At 36.8% G+C, this 26,218-nt stretch overlaps 1 protein-coding gene and 1 pseudogene across 1 annotated transcript in view; one reads left to right on the top strand and one right to left on the bottom strand.

Annotated features, from left to right (window-relative positions):
- Positions 1-26,218, bottom strand: part of IL1RAPL1 (interleukin 1 receptor accessory protein like 1) — a 1,287,591-nt gene that overhangs the window by 861,227 nt on the left and 400,146 nt on the right. The window lies entirely within an intron of this gene.
- LOC118889261 lies at positions 20,358-21,665 on the top strand (annotated as a pseudogene).

Genomic DNA, 26,218 nt, shown 5'->3' with positions numbered 1-26,218 from the left:
AAAGAGAAAAAAAAATGCCATATGCTAACACATATATATGGAATCAAAAAAAAAAACAATGGTTCTGAAGAACCTAGAGGCAGGACAGGAATAAAGATGCAGACACAGAGGATGGACTTGAGATCACGGGGAGGGGGAATGGTAAGCTGGGATGAAGTGAGAGAGTGGCATGGACATACATACACTACCAAACGTAAAATAGATAGCTAGTGGGAAGCAGCCGCATAGCACAGGGAGATCAGCTCGTTGCTTTGTGACCACCTAGAGGGGCGGGATAGGGAGGGTGGGAGGGAGGGAGACGCAAGAGGGAAGACATATGGGAACATATGTATATGTATAACTGATTCACTTTGTTATACAGCAGAAACTAACACACCATTGTAAGCAATTATACTACAATAAAGATGTTAAAAAAATAAAAAATAGAATGTGAAAAAAATTTTTTAATAAAATAAAATAAAGAACTTAGCAGCAAAAATGGAAGCAGTTCATGCATATGAAGTACCAGTATCTCCATTATTGAAAGGTAGATGGTACTTCTCAGTTTACATTTTACAAAAATAAAAGTGCACAGAATGTTAAAAAAAGAAAAGAAAGAAGCATATCTAATTTTAAGTTGATAACACCATTCTGGAGTAATTTTTTTTCATGTTTTCCTCAATAAATGAACACATCTCATAGCTATTTTATTTTCCCTCAATTCTTACTCTAGAGAAAGGCATCCGCATTTTTATACACATGCTAACCTATAAGACATTTTCCAGTTTGAGAGGGAGGGATTTCCATTTAACATTACTGGCATAGAAATTCTGGTACTGCTAAATGCTAGAGTATGAGCTTCCAAAGAACATGCATAAGCATATGTACAGACAGAGTCTGCTAAAATAACATTTTTGGAATTTTCTCCAATGTTATTTTTTTTCTATAGCCTAACTCTGAGAGCCGTCTATTCCTAGAAATTTTAAAAGTTCATTTGGAAAGTGGCCTTATCCTTTTCATCAATTCCCAAACTTGCAGGGACTATTAGAGTATCCACGTTTTCCTCCTCTGTACATGGATTGCTTTGCAGAATTCACAGAGTACTTTCTCCCTACAAATAAGGCACGCAAACAGAGAGCCAGCACACTTCCTTTGAGAAGTGAGATAAAGGGTGGAATCAACAAAACCTATGATTTCAAATCTCCTTCAGGTTCACAGAATTGTGATTATGCAACTAAAAAATTAGACAGAGCCCCCTTCATAAAAAAATAATTGCAATACTAACAGCGAACATGGTCCAGAAACTTAGTAAACCCAAATAATGTGGTGAGCATCAGCATATTAACTACAATTATTATTACTGTTTCACAGATAATCTGTGATTCACAGTAATCTGAAGCCAAAAAATACTAGAGAGATACTAAGGAAGTAACGATTCCAATTTATAAATCCTGACTCAATATAACATAGTGTTCATGAGTTCAGGGTTTGTAACAAGACTTTCTGGGTTCAAACCCAGACCCTCAAATTACTCAACTGTTCTCTGCCCCAGTCACCTCACCTCTAAAATAGAATCATAACAGTATCATCTTATAGGTTGAGAAAAGTGAATTAGTTACCCATAATCCCAGTCTAATCATGGGAAGAACAGCAGGCCAACCCAAATTGAGGGACATTCTACAAAATACCCAATGAGTACTCTTCAAAATAGTCACAGTCATCATGCAAAACAAGGAAAGACTGAGAAACTGTCACTGATCAGAGGAGGTTAAGGAGACATGACAACTAAATGCAACTTGGTATCTTGGAACGGATCCTGGAACAGATAAAGGACATGAGTGAATAAACTTGTGAAATCCAAATGAAGTCTAGAACTTAATAGTAATGTATCAATGTTAATTTCTTAATTTCAACAAATGTACCACAGTTGTGTAAGATGTTAACATTTGGGGGAAATGGATGAAGGGTATATGAGAATTCTCTGTACTACATTTTCAACTCTGCTGTAAAACTAAAATTAATTGAAAAGATAAAGGCTATTTTTAAAGTAAATCAGTTAAATTGATTAATATGTGTGAACTATATTCAATATCTTATAATAACCTATAATTGAAAAGAATCTGAAAAAGGATATACATATATAACTGAACCACTTTGCTGTACAGCAGAAACATTGTAAATCAACTATACATACACATACATACATATATATATATGAATGACAGAATATTGCCAGGCACATGACGATTGCTAAATATATATGAGCTAGTCATAGTAGCAGTGACAGTAGTGGTTGTAGTGGTGGTGGTAGTAGTAGTAGTAGTGGCAGTATATGCTAATCCGCTTCACCCATAGCAGAGATGAAGATAAATACGGGAGATAAAGGAGACAAGAAAGTAATGACAAAGGATCACAGGAGTAGGCTCGAGCAGTTTGCTGTCCTGCAATTGAAGGACTGAAGGTCAAATATGTGTAGAATGGACAATAGCAAGGCCAAGGCCCCCCATCTTCGCTGTCCTATTCCAACACACCCTTCTTACTTCACCCTTCTTATTCTAATTGCTGAGATTTGTACTCATGCTCTCTTTGACTGCCATTAAAACGTAGGGGGAGTGTAAGAATATGTTTGTTTTGTTGCTAGCTAATTGAAAGTCATTATACTAATGTTGGTGAAAGTTTTTAATGTTTAAGAATATTTAACTTTCTGTGTACAACAAACTGCTTTGAGTAAGCCTGCCATAGTATAGGCCAAAGAATGTCACAAAAAGTACCTAATAAAAGATTTGAAAGCTTCGTGGGATAGATGTTACCTTCTGGAAAGCTGTGGCAACACACGCTTTAAGTTTCTATGTAAGAATCTGAGAGAGTGAACAGACCTTCACACATCCAGAAATCAGAGTTGCAGTGACAGGTCTTGCAAAGCACACTAGGCTTTAGACAGTTTCCTAGAAGAGTAAGTGTCATGAACACCCTGTGTATCTTCACCCTTCAAAAAAGAAGGTTATCAATGTTGAAAGTATAGAGCATTGAATACACACTATATAACTACTTACTGAAAAAATACCGTATTTCATCTATTCTAAGAACCACACATTTAATCCATTTTAATATCTCTGAAATCAAGATATAGCTTAAAATAACACACATTGTTTAATTTGGCAGCATTTTTTTCTTCCTCCATGGTTCATAAAATAGTGATGCATTTTGAAGTTGATGGCATCTTACATTTGAAAAAAACTGGTGACCAATTCTTTGTGTTTTTCATATGCAAGTTGGTAATATTATATTTAGCACTAATACAGAACCACTTGGGAGAAAACAACTGATGCAAATTATACTGTGAATGACTTCCACTTTTGTCCTACACATGGGATTGGCATCCTTCCCTAATTTTCCCCTCTACCTGAATGTTAATAGAGCAGCAAAGTAGGAATTGGTAAGATATTATGTAGAATATATTCAAGAAATGCTATGAACACTCTATTCCCTTAACCAATAGGCTAAGTGACTTGACAGTAAGTAAAAGATCTGTATGCTAAAATTGGAATCACATTGAGAAGCATATGTAAAAGCCTGGGAAAGGCTCCCCGAGCACCAGGACACTAATATTCAACATCTGATACTTACACTTGGAGATTTGGGGTAATTATCATTGAAATAAATCATTGATGAGTGGAAGTTTTGGCATGAGATGCTAACAAAATATACAAAATATTTGGCCAGTAATTCTACCACCTTTATGCAAGAAAAAAAAACCCCATATTATTAGTAGGATGGTGATTTTGATTCAAACTAAAAAACTTAGGGTGGATGGCCTACTTTACTTGGTTCCATGTAGTGAGCTAAACTACATCACCCATTTAATTCACTCCTCATTAATTCATTTCTTCACTCATATAATGAGACACTAATATGAGACAGACCCATTAATATATAACAGTAATATGTGCTAGAGGCTGATGACACACACATATACACATAAAAATTGCATGAGCCCTTCCCTCATGGAAAATACAGTTTTCTTAAGGAATGGGATAGAGAAGGGACAGAGGAGTAAATGGGAGAGTACGATACATAAATAGTTCCAATACAAGGGAAGAATATGACAAATATGTAAAAAGATGCAGGGCACATTATGTAACAGATAAGAGGAGAAAAAATAAAAGAGGATGTCCAATTAAGTGAAGGGAAGAAGCTTCAGGAAAAAGGTTGGATTTATATTGAAAAAGGTTAAAATTAAAAGAGGGTGCCTTCATTAAACATGATTCAGGCTCGATGGTCACAAGTAGTGTCAGGTGTTCACTACTCACACCCTGTCTAGTTCAAGAAGTGTTAGCTAACTTTAGCATTAATCCCAAATTCCTCCTTCCCATCAGAGACTGTTAGCAACAAATGTCCCTGCCATTTGGAAAATGCCAGTAATAGATGCATCTGTAACTCTCAAGAGGTTCATGCTAACAGATCGAGAGCAAATGAGAGGTTTTCATCCATAGCAGCATCTGACAATGTGCTATCTGTGTTATAACACTGTTATAGATCGTTAGTGCACTTTTTAGTCATAAGTACAAGACACGCCAGTGACTATCTAAAAACCTGTAAAGTCAATTAATTAGGAGTAGTGGCAGTTGTGTGATATCGTATTGTCATTCTTCAACCAGCTGTAGTTTGGCTTGAAAAAAACTTCCCTAAAAGGGTTTTTTGTTTTGTTTTGTTTTTCCCTGCCATTCTTCATTAACACATCATGTAGAAACAAGCCTTTATTTAGAATGTCCCTTTTGATGGATTAAGAATGTATCTGAAATGAAAGATATTCTGAAAAATATCCAACCAGTTTTTATTTTCTATTCAAAGGTATTATCAGCCAAGCAACAACTACAAGAGGCTCAGGCCATCTGGACGGGTGGGGATTACACGGCAGTCACCATCAGAGCATGTGGATTAAATTCCAGACTGTGCCACACAAAAGTTGTGTGTGCTTGAGTACACCCCTTGATATCCCTTAACTTCAGTGTGTTTCATAAACTGTGAAGGGATAGGTACTTCTCACCCCCAGCCCCTTATTTCTAAATAGCAGCAATTAGCACGACAGGATGTTGGCTGCGACCATTTTACCCATTCGAGCCTGTGAATGAATGTGAGTCTTCCGTCCACCACCAGCAAGCGTTCCTCCATTTTAGGACAACCAAAATCAAGGATGCTATAATTGCCTTGCTCCAAAGGTGGCGGTGAGACAGAGGATCTGGTGACACCAACTTCCATATCTGACAGTACTGAGCAAAGCTGAGGACAACCACTAGTTCTGGAACTGGAGGTGGAGGACAGGGTTGTGAGGTGACCTGACTCTGTCATCATCGTGCACAAATTCAGATCTCATTTCTGTGGTTATGTGATCCTGGTAAGTTACTTGGCTTCTTCAAGACTTGGTTTTGTCATCTATAAAATGGCGTGATTCGCTGGATTCTTGTTGTGAGAATTAAGTTACTAAGTGCCTGATCTGGCATATAATGAGTACTTAGTAAATAAGTATCTGCTGCTGCTGCTGCCCTTTACGCCTGTTCACACCTCTTTCCATCAATACATTACTTCAAATCAAATGGCATGCCACTTGACAGCAAATTTTTAAAATGACCAGAGGAGTAACTGTATTTTAGGAACATGATACACCAGTATGCAATAAATAGCAAGTTGAAAGCTAACCTTAAAAAAAAAAAAAAGGAAAAAAATCAGCTGGCCTATGGTTTTTAAATGTTTTTGCATATGAATATGCACATGTAAAAGGAACATAATAAAGAAAAATATTTTTACTTGGCACTCACACACTCTTCCAACAAAAGAACTCGTATTTGTTGGTATTACTATATTTTCATTTATCCATTCAGTTACCATATTTTGAGAGCCTACAGTGAACTAAAAGGTACAGTGAATTTTGCACTAGGTGGCAGGCCCAGAGACCCTAGCAGTTAAAGTATCCAAGTTAAAACAGAACTTGAGCTTCTGTTGCTTCTGATATCCACTGTATGTGGCTATAGCAAAGGCTTTGAGCTCTACCTGCCCCATTGTGATCTGGTCCACTGTGAGACTAGGAGCCTAATGAGATGCCTTGGAACCATTCAAGTTCCCCTGCCAAAGTTTTACCTACCATCTTTCAATCCTTAACATTGAATGACAGTTTCTGCCTCTTCCCTTGAGCTGCCTCTAGAGGGCAAAATAGTCCCAATCTATCAAATACCTAAGTATTTTATTCTTGACATAGACACATCCGTACAGACAGTCTGATGCAAATTGGAAAACCACCATGTGTCAAATACAGTATAGGCAATCTTGTCATTCATGAGAAAAAATGTTCTAGCTAATCATTATGAAAGTAACAGAGAGTAAGAGTTTTTCTGGTAACATTAGTTCATTTCCACTGCTAAACTTCCACTTAGAGTGTTAACAAGTTTCTAGACTTATTTTGTTTTCATTGCCCCATTTTTTTAAAACTCTATTACATGTGGGTATTGCCAAATATGGCCTACCTAGCCCCTTAGCATTCGTTATGAAGATTAATAAGACAATGCCAGGCAGCATTTTCTATTACTCTGAAGAAATAAGATCTGCAAATACAAAAGGACATTACTAATTTGCATATACCATGGTTTGGCTGAAAGAGTCTCTGTTATTGGCCGCATATTAAACTTGGTTAAAAAAGAGCAACAAGATCTTTCTGGGTTTTTACTTGAAATAGGAAAAGTCATCATTAATATCTTTTACATGACTTCTGTATCAAAGCCTAACTTCTAAGTCTTTAGGAAAAAAAAAAAGAAAGAAAATTCTTTCAAAGTTCCATGTGCTTGTTATTTTAATAAAATACTTTGTATAATTCAGCTTATTCAATTGTCTGAACAGCACTGCATTGCTAAAACCCAGGGGAGCTGTCTGTCAGCAGACACATTCCAAGTTCCAGAAAGATAATACTTAAAACATGATACCCTCTGAGCTCCCCTGAGATGAGCATACAGTTTGAGAGTTTACAAGACGTTTGGGTTTGTTTCCTCCGCTAACCCCGTCACAAAAACCAAGGGAAGCCTGAAATTAAATAAATAAAAGCCCGATTAAGGCCAAAGCACATCACTTTGAAAGTCTAGGTTTTAAGATCCCACTGGGTGTCTTTACATTCATTTTCAATTAGCTATTTTTCCTTTAATGAATTTCAGGAGGGTTCAGATTCATAGATCAGCCAGGCTAATGAAGGCCATTGGCGTTCTGGCACAGTCATGTTTTCATGAGGTAGAGAAGAACACTAGGGGTGAATTTGTAATTCATGCCCAAATGGAGAGATGCCACATAGAGGGAAAGATTTAAAAATAGTGGCGAGCTTTGGCATCTCTGGGGATAGATTCTGGACAGGTAAGCTTTAGATGCATATTAAACAGGTGAAAAGTTCCAAGAGAATAGGTGGACTAGGAAAAAATAGTAAGTGGCAACATGATGTGTTGGCCTTTCAAGACATTATTTGCAGGGTTTTAGGACCTGAAAGAAAAGAAGAGCGTATCTGGCCACATCCTTGGTTAAGAGACATCGATTACGCTGAACAGATAAAAGAATGGATGGAGTTTGAAAACGAAATCCAGGAAATGGATTTTCAGAAGGGGGCAAAGGAAACTGATTTTACAGAGAAAGAGATCACAAGGTTAAAAAGATCCAAAGTCAATATAAAGCACCATGTCAGCCAGTGAGAAGCGTAAGTATTTTATGCATCATCACCAACAGTGCTGGTTCCCTAGAACAAGGGTTTTATTAGTACTTGGTAACCACCTCTGCTTCCTCTTAATATCATGCCCCTGACTGAATTGCTTTTGGGACAAGGACAGGTGTGTGACAGCCATAAGAATATTTATATCAATTTACCTACTTCTACCAGGTGGGAAATATATCCTAAGGCAATTTTTCGTTTTAAATTATTCCTAAGAGGTCCATTTTTTCTTTTTTTTTTTGCTTTTGCTTGGAATCAAAACACCAATTAAGGTATATTATTTCTGTAAGTTTTCACAGAAAGCTCAAGTAGTTAGTTATAAATTTTCTCCCTAATTTATTAACTTTTATACCTAACAGTAAGATAATCTGTGGAGAAATACCCATTTTTATGTGTCTTCCATAATATATACAAATCTAGAAAGGAAAAGGATAAAAGTCTTATATCTCTTCTGTTGTTCTCCAGGTCAGTAAAATTTTTCCTGCAATAAAAACAATAATGCGATAATTACAAATATAATGAGGGCTGAAAATGCCCTGGTCACTTTACTAGGCACTATGTGTACATGAGCTCATTAAGTCCTGAAACAGTTCTATTCCCATGTTATAAATGAGAATCTGAGAAAAGAAAGTTTAGGAATCTTGCCTAAAGTTACAGAGTCACTGAACACATTTATGTTTGGCCTCAGAGTCAATGTGACAAGCGTCATTCTTACAATGGAAGTTCCAATGGGAATTCGAGAACGGAGCCCAGTCACAGTCAAAAACCTTATGTGCATCATTGGTAGTTGTCTTCCTGCAGGATCAAGTGGAGAGGTAATGGTGTGACACCAAGTTCTATATGGCCTTAGACCCCAAACCCACTGGGTTTTTATGGAGTGAGAACAAGCTGAAACATCTAAATATAGTTTTTTTGCTCGTGGCAGAAATGGCCATGTGGGTCTATGTTCTTAGTTCCAGCTATTACTGGTTAACCGGTAAAAGGAAAATTGATATCTGCTTGGGGGGTGGGTGCGAGGGGGGAATTGGATATTCAATGAGAGACACTGCAGGTCGGGTTTACTTTTGAGACTATCCCAGAAAGTCACTTTAAGCTCCAGCTCATAGTTTTTCCCATCTCCCTTCTCTCTACTTCTTAGAGATTATTTCATAGACAGAACACCAGAAATCACTTTTCAGCTCACTGCCTTTGGACAGGGAGGATATTATTATCTATTCTTACAAATGAGGGAACAGAATCTCAGTGTTTACGTAAACTGCTCATGGAGAGAACATTTTGATACTGTACCTGGAACATACTGTTGTCATAAAACTATGATCTTTTTGGCTGAACCTAGTAGGTGCTCAGTAAATGTTTGAGGAAGGAGGGAAGCACTGATACAGTATGTGGTTTATTAGAATTCCCAGCACCTCTATCCCAGTGTAGTGCATCTTCTCCTTCAGCACAATCTCTCTTACTTATTGCCTAACCTATACTGTTTCTTTCTTCTCTTTTTTTCCCAGAAATGCGAGTGAAGACAAAAGTGACAATGAATCTTGAAAGTATTTTAAAATATACACATATTATCAACTCTTAACTGGACAATTTTCTGCTCAGCTTCTTGTGTAAGTTGAGACCAAATGGACTGCAAGCCCCTTAGGGGCAGGGTGAGAAAGCTCAGGCCTTTAAGGCTGTATTCACGGACACAGCACACTGCCTAGCATGAGTAGAGCCTAGCAAATGTTGAGAAATGAAGGCCGTCATCTACATGTAAATGAAGAATAGCAGATAGAAGTAATAAAGATGAGAGTAAATTCTCCCCAGTGGATATTTCCCATGGGATCTCAGGGAAAGCAGATTAGGATTTGAAAAAGGTTTACAATTTTTGCTGCATTATAGGCCTTTTTATAAGTGAAAAAAAAGAAAGAGAGTTTTTCCTCAATACTCAAGGGTGCAGACATTCACTGGGCTGCATGAAGACAAACACAGTGACAACACTCACTAAAATATTTTTCCTTTTTGAGGAAACATGGGAACACAGTTATCTCTAAGAAGGATTCATACACTCTGCATTAGAATTCAGTCCAAAATTCACACTTCACTATAAAAGAAAAAATTCCTATCACACTAGAAATGCTGCACCAATGATAATACACTGAAAGAAAGGCAAGACACTCCCATGATGTCCACCATGTTTGTATAGTCATACTAATCAATCATCTACAACATCTACAATTAACAAATAACCCTGAAAAAAATAAGTCACGGGCATTTAGTGGCTTGGGCCTGAAGGGGAGATGGATTGCGGGTGTGGCTAGCTCTATTAGGAATGTAGCTGATCTGATCTCCTCGATTACAGAGAGCTGACCCAGTTCCCAGTATTCACATGCAAAGAGCTGACACCATTAATGGTCTAGCGTGACTACATCCCACCTCCATTTAAGGTGATTAAAGGGTTTACATTTCTTTTCTTCTTCTTTCTTTCATTTCTTAGAGAAATAATTCGTGGATGGTAGCAAATAATTTTTAGCAGTGGTAAATGGAAAACAAATATCAGAGAACACAGACCTAAGTTTTGAATGCCAAGAAGATGCAGCTGTTGAAAACTGGTGGATAAATGTTGCTTAAACTCTGGCTACGCAGAGTGATCCCCGGACCAGCAGCAGCATCACCAAGGAGCTCATTGGAAATGCACACTCTCAGGCCCCACCTCAGACCTACTGAATCAGCACCTACATTTAACAACCTCTCCCACCCATCCCAGGGGATCCTTATGCACATTAATGTTTTGAGAAGCAGCTGCTTCAAGCAAGAGCCCTCCTTTGGATTCAGAGGGAACAGCAAAGAACCTTGGAGGACAGGCTGCCTGCCTGGTCCCCATTCACTGAGCCGACCCCTTTTTTTCCCAAACAGATTTACATCAGAAGGTGTGTTTTTCAGTTTCTGCAATGACTTCATTTGCTGTTGTAGAAGAAATTCCAAACTAAAAGGCACATCCATATGTAAGAAGGAAAACATTTATCATTTAGAAACTCACTTTTCCAAAAATACAACTATGTTTCATATATTTATTCCAGCGACTTTTCAAACTTGGCTGAAAATTGTAATCACCCGTAATGTTTTAAAAACTAATTCCTTCATCTGGGCTCCTGCTCTGGAATATTCCAATTTGGTGATTGTGAGAGATGACCCAGGTTACTGTATTTTCAAAACTCAACAGTTGATTTTGATGTACAATTAGGATGGGGATTTATGGCTTGATTCTTTGGCTGTTAAAATATGCAGGGTGTTGCAGAAGGGTGCCTCCTGAGGAATGCTTGCCCTGGCAACTTCCATCTCTTGATTTGGTCTGGAAGCAGTGTCCATTAGACTGCCCCCAAGAATTTTTTTCTATAAGGTTTATGAATTCTGGAGCCCCCGCTAGAGTTGATGCTCACAGCTCATCCTGCTTAAGTTGAGCGGCAGCCTCTGACAACACTCTGTGATAGACTGGGCAATTTACACCATTGAAAAACTAGGCAGGAAAAGAGGTAAAGCAGAGAAACAGGACTGAAGTGAGTTTCTTCCCTGGTCTTGTCAGGCTCATAAATTCCTGGGCAGTCAAGAAGTGACCCTCCTCCTTAATAAATAAGACATGTCAGAGGGCTAAAAATATCCATGGATTCCATTTTTATAGGAAGAAGAAATCAATTCATTCAGGAAGATGGCAATACAGTTGACCATTGAACAATGCAGGAGTTAGAGGCACGGACCCTCTGTGCAGTTGAAAATCCGAGTATAGCTTATAGTCTGCCCTCCATATCCGTGGCTCCCCCTTATCCACAAATTCAATCAACTTTGGATCATGTAATACTGTAATTTTTTACTACTGAAAAACTCTGCATGTAAGCGGACCTACACAGCTCAAATCTGTGTTGTTCAAGGGTCAACTGTATTCAACACGTGGTATTGACTGATTTTAAAACTGTATTTAACAGATGGTATTGACCTCAATCAAGGAAGCAGGTGAATAGAAAAGTAGAGCAAAGGCCAAGGAACAAGGAAGGACTTATCATGAACTCTTGGAAGGAGATTTTGAGATCAAGAATTTTTTTTATAATAGACTTTTTGGATTAAAGGACGTTTCTGTTCCCTCAACACAGTGTATGCTTCCTTATTAAGTCTACTTAATAAGTCTACTGTGTTTGTTCTAGAACCTATGTTTGCTAGTTTACTATATAATGTAATTATGAAATTACAAATTATGCAAACGGATCAAACGTGAGTCCAAAATAAAAAGGTTTCTATAAAAACTAAGTTGAAAATTTTGAAAAGGCTGGAGTCTCTACATATTAGTGAAATCATACAGCAGTTGTCATTCTGCGTCTGGCTTATTTCACTTAGCATAATGTACTACAGGTCCATCCATGTTGTTGCAAATAACAGGATTTCCTTCTTTCTTAAGGCTGTATAACAATCCATGGTATGTATATACTATATTTTCTTTATCCATTCATCTGTCGATGGACATTTACATTTTTTCCACGTCTTAGCTATTGTGAATACTTCTGCAAGGAACATGAGAATGCAGGTATCTCTTCAAAACTCTGATTTAAATTTGGCATAAATACCCACAAGTGGGATTGCTGGATCACATTACTAAGAGGATAGATCTCATGTTAAGTGTTTTTACCACATACCAAAAAAATAATGATGAGGGCGGGAGGAAACTTCAGGAGGCCATGGATTTATTTATGGTCTTGATGGTTGTGAAGGTTTTACGAGTGTGTATTTATCCTCAAACTCATCAAATTGTATATACTTTAAATATTTACAGCTTTTTACATATCAACCATGCCTCAACAAAGGGTTGTTAAAGAATTAAAAATGTCCCTCATCATCTGACCACAAAAAACCCAAAGGTCACTAAAACAAAGTCCTGTTAAATTAGGTGTGGATGAGTCAACTCTTAAAGATAGGGGCAAATAAAAAATACAGGAGGATTCTGTAGTCATACTGCTTCACAATTACATTTATGTTTTACTCCCTTTTAAAGAAACTGAAATTGGAAATTGTAGATGATGCATTCAGAATCGAGTTCTTGCCAAAAAGACTTAGATTTCAAATAAGGAAACCGATATTTAAGGAAAAGGTCTGGCCCTACATGAAAAGATTAATAAATGAATGTACTTGTATTTTTATTTTAAAAAATGTTTATTTCTTTTACATGTAGCTGTCCAGTTTTCCAAGCACCACTTATTGAAGACACTGTCTTTTCACCATTGTATATTCTTGCCTCCTTTATCAAAACTAAGGTGACCATATGTGTGTGGGTTTCTCTCTGGGCTTTCTATCCTGTTCCATTGATCTATATTTCTGTTTTTGTGCCACTACCATACTGTCTTGATTACTGTAGCTTTGTAGTATAGTCTGAAGTCAGGGAGCCTGATTCCTCCAGCTCCGTTTTTCTTTCTCAAGATTGCTTTGGCTATTCGGGGTGTTTTGTGTTTAAGACCTAAATAGACATTTCTCCAAAGAAGACATACAGATTACCAAAAAACACATGAAAGAATGCTCAACATCATCAATCATTAGAGAAATGAAAATCAAAACTAAAATAAGATATCATCTCACGCTGGTCAGAATGGCCATCATCAAAAAATCTACAAACAACAAACGCTGGAGAGGGTGTGGAGAAAAGGGAACCCTCTTGCACTGTTGCTGGGAATGTAAATTGATACAGCCACTATGGAGAACAGTATGGAGGTTCCTTAAAAAACTAAAAATAGAACTACCATATGACCCAACAATCCCACTACTGGGCATATACCCTGAGAAAACCATAATTCAAAAAGAGTCATGTACCACAATGTTCATTGCAGCTCTATTTACAATAGCCAGGACATGGAAGCAACCTAAGTGCCCATCGACAGATGAATGGATAAAGAAGATGTGACACATATATACAATGGAATATTACTCAGCCATAAAAAGAAACGAAATTGACTTATTTGTAGTGAGGTGGATGGTCCTACAGTCTGTCATACAGAGTGAAGTAAGTCAGAAAGAGAAAAACAAATACCGTAGGCCAACACATATATATGGAATCTAAAAAAAAAAAGGTCATGAAGAACCTAGGGGCAGGACGGGAATAAAGATGCAGACCTACTAGAGAATGGACTTGAGGACACGGGGAGGGGGAAGGGTAAGCTGGGATGAAGTAAGAGAGTGGCATGGACATATATACACTACCAAACGTAAAATAGATAGCTAGTGGGAAGCAGCCGCATAGCACAGGGAGATCAGCTCGGTGCTTTGTGACCACCTAGAGGGGTGGGATAGAGAGGGTGGGAGGGAGACGCAAGAGGGAGGAGATATGGGGACATATGTATATGTATAACTGATTCACTTTGTTATAAAGCAGAAACTAACACACCATTGTAAAGCAATTATACTCCAATAAAGACGTTACAAAATGTTTATATCAAGTGTATAATCTATTTTTATGGTACCTGCTTTAGCCTAATAACCATCTGTCTTGATTATGCCAGATAAGTCAACTCCACTTGGAAAAAGCTTCAACAACATGTTTTCAAACTCCATCTCCCCCCCACCCCCCACAAAGATTGGTGCCAATGGCCCTCATTCCAGAAGCACAGTTTGTAGAGAGAGTATTACTGATAGGAATGTGCTGAGTCATGGGTATTGCGTTGAGGAATAAAACAATGTTGAGAACCATTAATTTAAAGACAAATACATGCTTATTTCATGCATGCATTTTATAAAATTCTATTACTATCTGTACCAAATTTAAATACCAATATATGTTATAAAGCAGAAACTAACACACCATTGTAAAGCAATTATACTCCAATAAAGATGTTTAAAAATAAATAAATAAATACCAATATATGTAGTTTACCATTTAATTGTGACACGCATCCAGAACATGTTTTCTAATTGCAGCTATTTAACTATATTTATGAGGACACACTCAGCAAATTACAAAATCTACAAAGAGTATATATAAAAGTGAACAGGTTTTCATCTAGACTTGTCTCATGCTGCCCACAAACATAGAGCTCTATATTAAAATGTTACTTTCCATAAATTGTCACAAGAACCTCTCACCTGTATTACTTCAAATTTGTGTACCTGACAGGCCGTGAAGTCTCCAAGTATCTAAAACATTGCCCCTCTAAGAAAAAAAAGGCACCATGTGAACATCTTTTTTGCAGAGCAGCTCTGCCCGGATCTTGTGGAATGTGAACAGAGAGAAACTATCCTAGGGGCTGTCCTCCACTAACGGGGCCTGGGCTGAATTTGTGCACAAGCCAAAGGGAAGTCAGGGCACTAGGAGGCCAACTGCCTTTCTGACATACCTTGATTTGAAACCTTGTTTATCAGAGATGTTTCATATTGGATCACAGAAAAGTGACCCAATTGTGTCTTCTTAATGGGAAGTGTCAGAGATAGATGAACAAGGAGAGCAGGGGTCACTTGAGCTCGTGTTATGTCCCAATAAGGCAGAGCTATAATTTCTAGTTCAAACCTCTGATGTACATTCCTATATTAGAAAGATTATGCCTTTCTATCCCACAATCCTCAAGGCATACCATCTTAAAGCTAGTTTGTACACTACTCTTCCTTGTAGACAATGTGCCAAACTATTATAACATGAATATTATCCTTCATTTTGAACACATGTAAAACATACTTTAAAAAACATAATGATTTCTATGAAGTAGTTACTATCTCATTCAGAGGTAAATTGATTCCCAAAATAGAGAAGGGGATTATATGTTATAATTTTTTGCATGATTGTATTTTTAGCACAGGAAAACGCATAAAAGAAACTCGTAAGAAATTAGAAACAAGTTAAGCAATAGAAAACTCCTGTGTTAATCCTTGTCTAGGGACTAGCCTTTCCCACAAAAAATGTTAAAAGTGGCGATAATCAAAACATATTAATATGAAAAACACTGACAGGAATTCATACTTTACTTATTAACCACATGCACAATGGTTAAAAGGAGGTAAGACCAGTGAGCTGCCTTTTAAATTAAATAATCAAACTTGAAATACCCTCTCTTAGATGGCATGGAATTACTTGACCTGGTCATATTTATTTGTGTTCAAACATGAAGCACTGGATCTAAGCCACAGTATAAAGCTGAAGTAGAACAGATTTCTAGTTACAAAGCCATTCAGCATGGCTTCTTCAAGGGAATGTCCTCAATAAATAGCATTTAGATGAATTAATAGCAACAGCTACTACAACATGATGTACAGCTTTTCATACTGGATATTCTATATGGCTTTGCAGTAGCAGTTTCCAACTTATATTCAATTTAGTGCAACTTTCTCAAAAGATATCAATATGTACTGTGTGCAAAATGCTTGTAGGACATGCTGGATGCTATGAACATCCCTTAGAGCATCAAAATACACTTTAGCAAATTAAAAGGTCTGAGAAATCCTGCAGGCATTCATTAAATTTACCTACAATGATTCCAATTTTTCCCAAAATTGTTCAACCATAGAACTATTTACCAAGGAATACTTATTAACATCTCATAGAAAATTGACATACTATGATATAGTTTGGCCCACTGTCATACATATGTCTTTAATCAAACTCTGGTGGAGTAGGTAAGAGAATTCACATATTTTTGCAGGTAAGAAAACTAGGGGAATCATTAATTCCCAATGCTTACTCAAAGATTAAAAAATAAATAAATAAATGATTGCTACCTATATGGACTCCAAAATTTAATATGCTAAAGTTTGCATAAAATTTGACAATATTTTCTAGCAGTAATTAAGAGATTTAAGAAACTCTAGAGTTAAAACAAATTGTTTTAAATAACTATTGTCTTTAAACACAAGAGAATTATAAGATTTTGCTTTCTATTTGTGTACTGATGGCTGGAAATGGCTTCAATTGCTCCGCTTTTGGGAATTAAATTATTATTGGCTGAAGATCCTTAAATATTTTATTTCAGAAAATCAGTGTTTTTGCTCTCTTTCTCAATTTCTGCAGAATTTCTTCTTTAATTTACAAGTGGAAACAGTATAAGAAGTTAATAATCATTCCTATGTTTGTGAACACTGTGTAAAAAAAGGAAAGGAAAAGGGTATGCATTCTTTAAACATGATTTTCTTCAAATATAACCGGACAAGATTATGTCTTTTGACTAAATTGTGATATGTTTCACAGCCACCTAGATGCCAAAGATGAAGTGTTGACAGCTTCTGTCTCAAGTCTTCTTGAAGCTAATAAGAGAGTTGATGCCAACTTGGCAGCATCAATGCCCTGTTGGATAGGCGACTCGAGTCCCGGAGTCTGGGTGAGAAATTTGGCCTGGCAGCTGGGGGAATTTCTACAGAAAGCAATCAAAGGCAGAAGAAGGAGCCACATTTTGAATTGTTAAAACAAACAAACAAAAAAAACTATCATCTAAATATGACAGGTATATTACAGTTAAGATTAGAATTTCCACCATGGACTGTTGGCATTCTTGGATTTAATATTAGTAATTCAAATATTTAATGACAACCTTTAAAGCTTATGATATAGTTAAATCCATTTGTCTTTTTCCAGTATGGCTTTCTTCCTTTATGGTTATATTTTTAAAAGCATTTTCTACCCTAATGTCACATAAATATTCATCTAAAGTTTTCTCTAGTAAAGTTTCAATTTTATATTTATATCTTTAATCCGCCTAATGTTAATTTTGGTGTATGCTACACAGTAAGGATCCAACTTCTTTCTTTTCAAATGATAAAACTTTCCCAAATGTAATTCGAAAAATAAACCTTTTGGGGGGCCATTATTTGAAATAAATATTTTAAAGTGCTACATTTGTATTTAAACTTGTGTACTCATTATTCTGCTCCATAGTTGTATCTGATGTGTCTGTCTATCCCTACAACAATAATACCTTTACAAAAATTATTGGAGCTTTAATATGTATTTTAATATTGGAATGTAAAATTGATCATTTTATTCTTGAAAAAAATTGAACACTTTGCACAGATTTGTTCTAGGATATTTTTCTTACTACATCTTGGGAATTGGAAGCACTGGTGAAGAAGTTCCTCTAATAAAAGCCTGGGCTTCAATAATTTTACCAGTAAACACTGGGAAATTTTCCAGCATCAAAAGATTCCAAAGCCAATGAAATTACTGCAAAGCACTAAAAGGATGAACTCCCAATTTATTTTGTAAAACTAGTGTAAATGTTATACTAAAAGATGACATGAAAAGTAGATCAGTCTCATGTCAAAAATATTAAATAAAGACCTATTAAAGGCATTTGATTAAATTCATTGTCTATTCTGAGGATTCAAAGCAAACTAAGAGTACAGGTACCCATTCTTTATCAAATAAAGATAACCTAAAATATCCTACTAAGAGAAAGACAAATACTGTATGATCTAACTTATATGTAGAATCTAAAAAAGCAGAACTCATAGAAACAGAGACTAGAATGGTGGTTGTCAGGGGCTGGGGGTGGGCAGATGTTGGTCAAACTGTACAAACCTCCAATTATAGGATGAATAAGTTCTGGATGTACAGCATGGTGACTATAGTTAATAATACTGTATTTTGTTCTGGAAAGTTGCTAAGAGAGGAGTAGGCTTTAAATGTTCCCACCACCAAAAAAAATCAACATTTTGTACACCTTAAACTTACACAATGTTATATGTCAATTATGCCTCAAAAAATCCTATTTAATGGTAAAAGACTAAGTTAAAAACAAGTAACCAGATCTTATGGCTATTATTTAATATTACTTTAGAAGTTCTAGCTAATGACATGAGTCAAGAAAAATAAGTATATAAGTCTTGGAAAGAGGACTGCCTGAAAAAATATGAAATACTAACTGAAAAACAATTAGAACTAATTAGAGAACTCAGTATAAAAATAGAAATATTAAAATAAATCAATAAATTTCCTTCATATCAATATTAGTAAGCAAAATAGAAAAATCCATAAATACCTAAAAATCTATACACAAATAAAATACTTTGAGACACAAAAGACGACATGCATAAATAGAAAAACAGGTTAAATTTTCAAGTGAAAACAGTCAATATTTTGATGTGTGTGTTCATTTTTGTCGTAAAGTGTTTTAGGGAACAAAATAAAGGGTTGCTGCAGTTTCCAAAATAGCCTTGCTTGATTTATTCAGAATAAATTTACATTATTTTTGCAGGTATTTTCATTTCTTCTTATGTTATATATCCATTAGTTAATCCAGTTATCTTTTGAGTATGTGTGTATCCCCCTCTCCCCACCTTTCTTTCCTTTTCTTTCTATTCTCACTGGCACTGCCCTAGTTCAGCACCTAACTTTTCCACAAGACTTCACCAGTAGCGGCTTTGAAACATCTTCCGTGTCCTGAGTTTGGAAGGATAGTTTTGCACCTCCTTTGCCCAACTGCTATTTCACAATCTTGCTAATATTCTGAATACCCACATAAATGGAGTTTCTATTTCCTAATTCTTATACCATGAGTATATTCTGCATACGGCTAAAGTAACTTTTCTAAGATACAGATCAGCTGATGTCACTGCCTTCCTCAAAAATCTTTACTAGTTCTCAACTGCCTACAACATGTCATCTGAAGGCTTTGTGGGTTATCATTTGATACCTCTAAGATCAAGATCCAATCCCCCTTTCAGCCACATCCCCCTAAACTCTCCATTCTGTATCTTTTCCCCAGCAAAACTAGGCTTCCCTTTCTCCATAACCATATTTTCACCATCCTTGAAGTCCCAGACTAAACACTACCTACCTCCTTCATGAAAGCTGACCTCACCCCTGTCTGAAATTAAAATTCTTTCTCCTCTGTGTTCTGATAACAGTTTGTTTGCAAATCTACACCAGCATTTATTCTATCATTCCATTATGAAATATTTATTATATGTGGTTATTTGTGTACTGTATAAATGGTAAGGTCCTTCAGGGCAGAGCTCGTGAAATATTTATACTTATGTTCCCTACCGCACCACAGGCACAGTATCTTGTATTTAGTAAGTAATCAATAAATGTTTGATGAATTTATTAAAATCAGTAACTTTATGGAATATAAGGGGGTACATATTACTCTCTTCAATTTAATTATAGCTATCATTTTCAGATGTTCAGCATGTTCCACATAATACGCTAAGCAACTTCCATTTTATTCTCACAGCTTGATGAAATAGGCGTTATTAGCCTCATTTGTCACACAATATACTAAGCACCTTACATTTTATTCCATTTTATTCTCATACAACCCTATGAACTAGGTATTTAGTGGCCTCATTTTTCAGTTAACCAAGAGAGTGTATCTTGCCTAAAAGTGGTAGACCCACAGTTCAAACCTAATTTGACTCTAAGCCTCTGAGTGTGTGTGTGTGCGTCTCTGTGCACGTGCATGCATGCGCACATGCAAACTAGTAGAAGTAAAGATAGATATCAAGCCCTAAGGATGAAGGAGTGTGATGAAAGTTCCAGAAGAAACATGTACAAGACAATGTGTACAAACATTTGCTACTTTGGAGTCACGAAGAATCACAAAGAAAGAAAAGGGTGGGGGCACTTCTTTTTTTGTTTTCCTCTGGCAAAGGGCACTAAACTAGGGAACCAAGAGAGCAATGGTTCAGTATAATTAAGAAAGACTTGGGCAGCGTTGCTGCGCGGCGGCACCATGCTGGCCACCCTGAAGACCCTCCAGCAGCAGACCTTCAAGATCGATATCGACCCAGACGAGATGGTAAGAGCACTGAATGAGATGACTGAATCTGAAAAGGGTAAAGATGCCTTTCCTGTAGCAGGTCAAAAATTAATTTAGCAGGCAACATCCTCAATGATGATACTGCTCTAAAAGAATATAAAACTGATGAGAAAAACTTCGTGGTAGTTATGGTGACAAGACCCAGAGCAGTGACACCACCAGCACCAGTTACAACTCAGCAATCTAATTCTGCCACCACTACCACAGTTAGCTCCTCCACAGCACCAGCTGTGGCTCAGGCCCCAACCCCTGCCCCCAATTTGGCCCCCACTCCCACACCTGCATCTGTCACTCCAGCATCAACGACAGTGTCTTCTGAACCTGCACCTGCTAGGGCAATGAAACAAGAGAAACCTGCAGAAAAGCCAGCAGAAACACCAGTGGCTGCTAGCCCAACATCAACTGACAGTACATCAGGTGATTCTTCTCGGTCAAACCTTTTTGAAGATGCAACAAGTGCACTCATGACAAGTCAGTCTTAGGAGAATATGGTAACTGAGATCATGCCAATGGGCTATGAACGAGAGCAAGTAATTGCAGCCCTGAGAGCCAATTTCAATAACCCTGACAGAGCAGTGGAGTATCTTTTAAGGGGAATTCCCGGAGATAGAGAAAGTCAGGCCGTGGTTGACCCCCCTCCAGCAGCGAGTACTGGGGCTCCTCAGTCTTCAGTGGCTGCAGCTGCAGCAACTACGACAGCAGTGACTACAACAACAAGTTCTGGAGGACACCCTCTTGCATTTGTATGGAATCAGCCTCAGTTTCAACAGAATCCTTCCCTGCTTCCAGCATTGTTACAACAGATAGGTCAAGAAAATCCTCAGTTACTGCAGCAAATTAGCCACCATCAGGAGCATTTTACTCAGATGCTATATTGAACCAGTTCAAGGAGCGGGTGGTCAAGGAGGAGGGGGTGGAAGTGGCAGTGGAGGAACTGCAGAAGCTGGAAGTGGTCATATGAACTACATTCAAGTAACGCCTCAGGAAGAAGAAGCTATAGAAAGGTTAAAGGCATTAGGATTTCCGGAAGGACTTGTGATACAAGCATATTTTGCTTGTGAGAGGAATGAGAACTTGGCTGCCAATTTTCTTCTACAGCAAAACTTTAATGAAGATTGAAAGGGACTTTTTTTCATCTCACACTTCACACCAGTGCATTACACTAACTTTGTTCACTGGATCGTCTGGGATGACTTGGGCTCATGTCCACATACTTGGTATAAGGTAGTGGATTGTTGGGGGTGGGAAGGGGGGATCTAGGATGCAGGGTGGGGATGAATACCTTGCATGCCTGCTTCAATTAGCAGATGCCACAAATCCACACAGCGTGTAAAATACTGTACAACCCAAAGTCAGCTTTTGCATGTCTTTATTTCTTCTACAAAACAGTAGGTAACTTTTTCGAGGTTTCACTCTTTTTAGTGTACTAGATCCAGAAATTTAGTGTAATGCCCTGCTTTATATTTCTTTGAGTTAACATTGGTTTCAGAAAGAGTCTTTGCTACCTAGAATCTACAGTCCCTATTCTATGGCAACACTGGATAATGGCTTTGTGAAATTGAAAAAAACAATTGGAGCAACTGTAAACAGAAATGCCAAATTACTGATGGTTATTGTTGCTGCTTCAAATAGGTATACATTTATGTGTAAGAAAGCCCATTCTTTCATGATAAATACTTGGGGTTGAGGGGGGAGAAGGGGAATCTTTTCTTAAAATGAAAATAATTACTGCTATTTTAAATTTCTTGATCATTGAATGTGAGACCCTTCTAACATGATTTGAGAAGCTGTACAAGTATAGGCAGAGTTATTTTCCTGTTTACATTTTTTTTGCTTTGTTTTGGGGGGAAAATTGGTAGTAGGTGTCTAATTACTGTTTACTTCATTGTTATATTGCAGTAAAAAGTTTTAAAACCACAGTTGCATGTTTGCTTTTGATGTATCCCTTTGTGGAATTAGCACTTTGGGGCCAATGGAGAAATGCAGCATTCACCATCCCTGTCTTCCCCTTCCCTCAGCAGAAATGTGTTTGTCAGCAAGTCATGAATTCCAACTGCTTCCTTTTTTAAAACACACAAAATGCTGATTCAGTTCAAAATTAATGCAAGTGTCTCAAAACTGAGTTTCTGATATTTGTAAATGTTTTTCATTATTAGGTAAGAATGTATGACTATTAAAGTCATTTAGGATTATTTGCTTTCGAAAAGAGAAGGTGGACAGAACTATAATCTAGCATCTTTTATTGCATTGGACAGACTGGAGAAATCTTTTGGAAGGGTTGGGAGATGTGGCTGGAAAAGTACTTTGGAAAATGTACAATCAAGACATCTCATGGAATATTAAAAGAAAAATCTTAATAGCAAAAAAAAAAGAAAAAGAAAAGAAAAGAAAGACTTGGGCAAAATAGGTAAATTGTATGGTATGTGAATTATATCACAATACAGCTATTAAAATAAATATTTGAGGAGCTGTTTAAAGCACAGATCTATGTGTTCTACCTCAAGGAATTCTGCTTATGCAGATCTGGAGAGGGACACAGGAATCTGCATTTTTAGAAATCACTTCTAGTTAATTCTGATGCAAGAGTTTTTAACTGCTCACATTTTCAGAATCACTGGCATAGAGGGTTAAAAATGCAAAGTCATTATGTTGAGTTTTTCAGGTCACACATCTTCAGTGGTGCCATTCATATTATACGCTACATGAATGTCACCCTATGAAGTTGTCCAGTGCGCAACATGTACGGATGTGAGCAACATCCCCTTAAAAGTACAAGGTACGATGGGAGAAGAGAGGACTAACATTTCCTCGGTACCTATGATCTGCCAGTTACTGTGCTATGCAAGATAGAGAGATTGATATATAACTTATATAAGCTATATCTATCTATCTTACTAACATCTTTAAAGTTAGGTATTATCACCTCTGTTGTACATATGAAGAAACTTACATTCAGAGAACTTTAACATTCCCCATGTTACACAGCTAGAAATTATTCCTTCATCCATTCGATTTATAAACAGCAATTAATGTTTACTGTAAGCCTGGCACCAAGAGAACTAAAACCAAACAATCAAAGAAAAGTTATTAGAAGAACAGTACCACTGAAAGAATTCCAGCCTGGTACTCTATAGGGCAATGAGAACTCTATATGGTAAACAGACTGAAGTAGTCACCTGTGATGAGGTGGTACTTTGTATTGATACCGGAACTAGGAACATCATAAAAGGATCCATATGAATATATCACAGTATGCTCTCACCATAAATGTCATCTTCTTGCAGCAATGACCAAGAAAGCCATCAAATAGCATTTCGGTTTTTTTAAACCCACAAACATTCACTGAGTAAACACTCTGTCAAACCCTTGATAAGGATAACAAGAAAGTGCCCTGCGCTTTTGATGCAACCTCAAAGGAACCCACTTGTAAATTAGGACAGCCTTCCAAATGGTTTGATGAAAATCACAAGGCCATTAAAATGTTCATTTTTCCTAAAAATCTAACTGATCCAAGTGGCCACTCTTCTTCTCCATCTTCCTGGGCGAAGATACTGCATCCTCCTCCACTCAGTCTTCATGTCATTAAGTAAATATAATACCTGAAAAAGAAAACTATCCTCTAAAGACACAGACTGCCAAGGGCTTATTATGGTAGCTTTTAAGGATACTTAAAAGATTTCTTGATTTGGAGTAGAACTGGCAATGATTGTGCTGAACCACTTCTCTGAAATGGTTAGTAAAATTAGAAAAGGAAAATAACTAACTGAATTCTTATATCCAAGGGGCATTACCAGAAAAAAACAAGAAAGTACAGTTCTGCTTTAGCCTCATAGTGTTTTCCTGTTTTCATAAAGAAAATGCTATTACCTTCATTAAAGGTAAACCATTAATAATCAGGATTTTTAAAAGTACACGTAAATATGCTATGAGCTCAAAACAGAATATCAGGAAGTGTTATTCTTGCAAAACCAAAGTGAATTAATTATCAGCTTTAAACATATCATTTAACAAGCTAGCACTAAGCAAAAAAAGTTATACAAGATGATGAAAAGGGAAGAAAATATGATGGTACAGTTGAGAAAGAATTTAAGACAGTCTGTCACCCAGAAGGACCCAAGTATCATTTTCAATCTCGTCAGTACTTTAATATGATATTCAATTTGTCTTTGGCCTTCTCACAAACTTTGCTCTTCTTTGGAACACCCCATAGGACATTTTTGCTCTTCAAATAGGAGTATTTCAAGATCTCAATGGAATAATCATTACACTCAGTCTGGTCTCTTCACCAACGCTCTTTATCACCAAACCACCACATGCAACTTTTACATTTAAAGCTCCTAGTAGGAGCTTTGAAATCGGAAATTCAAAATATCAATGTTCTATTTGACCTTCTGCTCCATCCTTGCCAAAAAAATAATATCACAAAAGCAAAAATAGAAAATATTTTAACACATTACTATGTAAAAAGTCAAGCATATACAAAAATAGAGAAAGAAGTAAAATAAACACCCATGTATATATTACACAGCCTCAAAAAATAAGCTATAGACAATCTTGTTTCCTCTCCATTCCCATTCACCCTCCCCTCATATTATTTTTATACAAATTCCATATAAGTATCTTTCATACATAAACTAGTTCAGTTTATGTTTTTAAAAATTAAGAAGGCCATTTTGTGCTAGTACCATAATGTTATGATTACTGTAGCTTTGTAGTATAGTCTGAAGTCAAGGAGTGTGATACCTACAGTTCTGATCTTCTTCCTCAAGATTATTTTGGCTATTCAGGGTCTTTTTTGTTTCCACACAAACTCTGAAATTATTTGCTCTGGTTCTGTGAAAAATGCCATTGGTATTTTGATAGGGATTGCACTGAATCTATAGACTGCCTTGGGTAGTATGGTCATTTTAACAATATCAATTCTTCCAATCCAAGAACACAGTATATCTTTCCATCTGTTTGTGTTGTCTTCAATCTCTTTCATCAGTGTCTTATACTTTTCTGGGGTCTTTTACCTCCTTAGGTAGTTTTATCCCTAGGTATTTTATGCTTTTTCATGTGATGGTAAGTGGGACTGTTTCCTTAATTTCTCTTTCTGATAGTTTGTTGTTGGTATATAGAAATGCAACAGATTTCTATTTATTAATTTTGTATCCTGCAACTTTACTGAACTCACTGATAAGTTCTAGTAGTTTTCTGGTGGTGTCTTTAGGATTTTCTGTGTATAATATCATGTCATCTGCAAACAGTGACAGTTTTATTTCTTCCTTTCCAATCTGGATTCCTTTTATTTCTTTTTCTTCTCTGACTGCTGTGGCTAGGACTTTAAAAACTGTGTTGAAAAAAAGTGGCAAGAGTGGACATCCTTGTCTTGTTCCTAATCTGAGACGAAATGCTTTCAGCTTTTTACCATTGAGTATGATGTTAGCTGTGGGTTTGTCATATATGGCCTTTATTATGTTAAGGTATGTTCACTCTATGCCCATTTTCTGGAGAGTTCTTATCATAACTGGATGTTGAATCATATCAAAAGCTTTTTCTCTATCTATTGAGATGATCATATGATTTTTATTCTTCAATGCATTAATGTGGTGTATCAAAAACACACATAGATCAATGTAACAGAATACAGAGCCCCAAAATAAACCCACACACTTATCAAGGTCAATTAATCTATGACAAAGGAGGCGAGAGTATACAATGGAGAAAAGACAGCCTCTTCAATAAGTGGTGCTGGGAAACCTGGACAGCTACATGT

Source organism: Balaenoptera musculus, chromosome X (assembly GCF_009873245.2).
Source record: "Balaenoptera musculus isolate JJ_BM4_2016_0621 chromosome X, mBalMus1.pri.v3, whole genome shotgun sequence".
In the NCBI taxonomy this organism is placed as follows: domain Eukaryota; kingdom Metazoa; phylum Chordata; class Mammalia; order Artiodactyla; family Balaenopteridae; genus Balaenoptera; species Balaenoptera musculus.
This window is presented reverse-complemented; position numbering and strand designations above follow the sequence as displayed.